This window comes from Dioscorea cayenensis, chromosome 4, assembly GCF_009730915.1.
Source record: "Dioscorea cayenensis subsp. rotundata cultivar TDr96_F1 chromosome 4, TDr96_F1_v2_PseudoChromosome.rev07_lg8_w22 25.fasta, whole genome shotgun sequence".
Classification (NCBI taxonomy): Eukaryota; Viridiplantae; Streptophyta; class Magnoliopsida; order Dioscoreales; family Dioscoreaceae; genus Dioscorea; species Dioscorea cayenensis.
This window is the reverse complement of record NC_052474.1, coordinates 9,615,676-9,618,400: the sequence shown is the minus strand read 5'-3', so window position 1 is coordinate 9,618,400 and position 2,725 is coordinate 9,615,676. Positions and strand designations below refer to the sequence as shown.

The following is a 2,725-nucleotide window of genomic DNA, read 5'->3' as shown; positions in this document are numbered from 1 at the left end:
AGACCTTGTCAATTTTTTGGCGCTGTTGCCGGGGAATAGGCGTTTAGAGATACTTTGCACTTTGTTTTCTTAGCTATTTCACTATATATTCTATTTCATATCTTCTTATTCTATCATCGTTTTGATTTCTTTTTCTTTCTTTTTGATTGCAGCTACAGGTTATGACCCGAGGAAATCCCTCAATATTGATTGAAGGGGATCCCGAGCTTGAACGTACACTTAGAAGAAAAGGTAAAGAGCATGTGCAAGAATAGTCTAATCCAGCTGATTTGGAAGCAGAAGAATCTGAAAACATGGCAGAATAGAATGAGCAACAGCGAACATTATCCGATTATGCCAGACCTTCAGTGTTGGGGACACAATCGAGTATTGTGCGCCCCCCGTTTACTGACTCAGAACTTTGAGTTGAAGCCGGCATTCATCCACATGTTGCAGCGATCCGCACAATTCAATGGTTTGGCCAATGAGGATCCAAACAGTCACATAGAGAGCTTTCTCGAGGGTGTGTGATATGTCGAAGATAAATGGGGTGATGGATGATGCCATCAAATTGAGAGCCTTCCCATTTTCCCTAAAGGGAGAGCGAAGCGATGGGTCTGCACTCGTTACCTAGACCGTCAATTACCATGTGGGAGGAGATGGTGGAAGCTTTTCTAGCTCATTATTTTCCTTCCTGAAAATCAGCAAAGCTTAGGAACGAGATCTCATCCTTTGTTCAGTTGGAATTGGAGTCTCTATTTGAGACATGGGAAAGGTTCAAGGAGCTCCTGAGGAAGTGCCCGCAACACGGATTCCCGGAGTGGATGATTGTTCAAACATTTTACAATGGTTTTAACCCGAGTACAAGGCAACTCTTGGATGCGGCAGCAGGAGGTACCTCAGGTAGTAAGACCCCCGATGAGGCTCGTCAGTTGATTGAAGAAATGGGGTTAAAAGGCTACCAATTGAATGCTAGGGAGAAGGAAAAGGTGGCCGGTCTCCATGAGATAGATGCGGAAACTTCATTGGCGGCCCAAGTGGAAAATTTGAGTAAGAAGTTAGATCTTCTAACTTCAAATAGAGTGGCGGCCGTGACTAATTGCACCGGGTGTGGTGGAGGACATGCTCCCTCCGATTGGCCGATCTCTATTGGTGATGTTTCTTCGGTGGAGAATGTTGATTTTGTAGGTAATGGCATGAGACCTCAAGGAAACCCATATAGCAATACCTACAATCCGAGTTGGAAGAATCATCCCAATTTCTCATGGAGTAATCAAGGTCCACAAAAGGCCATGGGGCCACCGGGTTTCCAACAACAACAAGCCCCTCAGGTGGAAAACAGAGTCTCAGGTTTGGAAACCCGAATGACTGACCTAGAGAAGCACTTGGCTAGATTTATGCAATCTATAAATACTAGGTTTGAATCAATCGAGGCTACACTTCGCAACCACACCGCCTCTTTGCATAACCTTGAAAATCAGGTGGGTCAAATTGCGAAGTCTCTCTCTGAAAGGCCACATGGAAGCTTGCCGAGCAATACAGAGACTAACCCTAGAGAGCATGTGAAGGCGATCACTTTGAGAAGTGGTTGTGAGGTTGAAGGTAGGCTTCCGAGTGAGAAGCCAAAAGAACACGCACCCAAGGTTATAGAGATGGAAGAGGGGACGAGCAAAGAGAAAGAGGTGGTACCCCTACCTTTCAAGCCAAGAATCCCTTATCCCTCTAGATTGAAAAATGACCAAGGGGATGAACAGTACAAGAAGTTCCTGAGTTTGTTCAAGCAACTCCACATTAATATTCCTTTTGTTGAGGCATTGGCCCAAATGCCTAAGTATGCGAAGTTCTTGAAAGACTTGTTGACTAACAAGAGGAAGTTAGAGGAGAGTGCTTCAGTGATTTTAGATGCTTCATGCTCAGTGGTATTGCAAAAGAACATGCCGAACAAGAAGAAAGACCCGGGAAGCTTCATCATTCCGTGTAATATTGGCAATCTTGGTGAAGAAATGGCATTGGCGGACTCAGGGGCAAGTATCAACGTCATGCCATACACCTTCTTTCAAAAGCTAGGCTTGGGCGAGACTAGGCCTACTCGGATGACTTTGCAACTAGAGGACCGAACAGTACGACATCCGAGAGTCATCATTGAAGACGTGCTTGTCAAGGTGGACAAGTACATTTTTCCGGTTGACTTTGTAGTGCTAGATGTTGATGAAGATGAGGATGTACCCTTGATACTTGGGATACCGTTCTTGCGGACTTCCAAAGCATTAATTGACATGGACGCGGAGAGCTCACATTGAGAGTTGGAGATGACAAGCTCACATACCGCCTTGCTGAGGCCATGCGGCATTCTCTCGATTTCAATGATACTTTATATTTTCTAGACACTACTGATGAGATTGTTGATGAATAGATACAGGAGATGTTCAATCCGGATCCGTATGAAGGTTTATTCGACCAAAAGGAGGGCAATGAAGAAGTAATGATGCTTGGATCAATGGAAGAAGTACCATCTACCCCGGGGATCTTGAAGAAAGTGCTCCGGAAAATGAAGAGGGCTAGGAGATGCCACCGGAAACACTCCAAGGCTTTTGGAGACATACGTGAACCGAAGAAGTTGGACATATCATTGTTAGGTGGTCCGAAGCCCGATAATACACCCTCTACTCTCAAGAGACTTTGCACATCATGCTTTCAAGTCATGGGTAAGAGGGCAACTTTCATTCATAAACCCCCGTGAGGTAAG

At 45.0% G+C, this 2,725-nt stretch overlaps 1 non-coding gene across 1 annotated transcript; it reads right to left on the bottom strand.

The window, feature by feature from the left end:
* Positions 1–686: 686 nt before the first annotated feature.
* Positions 687–793, bottom strand: LOC120259787. Its single transcript, XR_005536337.1, has one exon. It is a non-coding gene; the product is annotated as a small nucleolar RNA R71 (small nucleolar RNA).
* Positions 794–2,725: the final 1,932 nt, after the last annotated feature.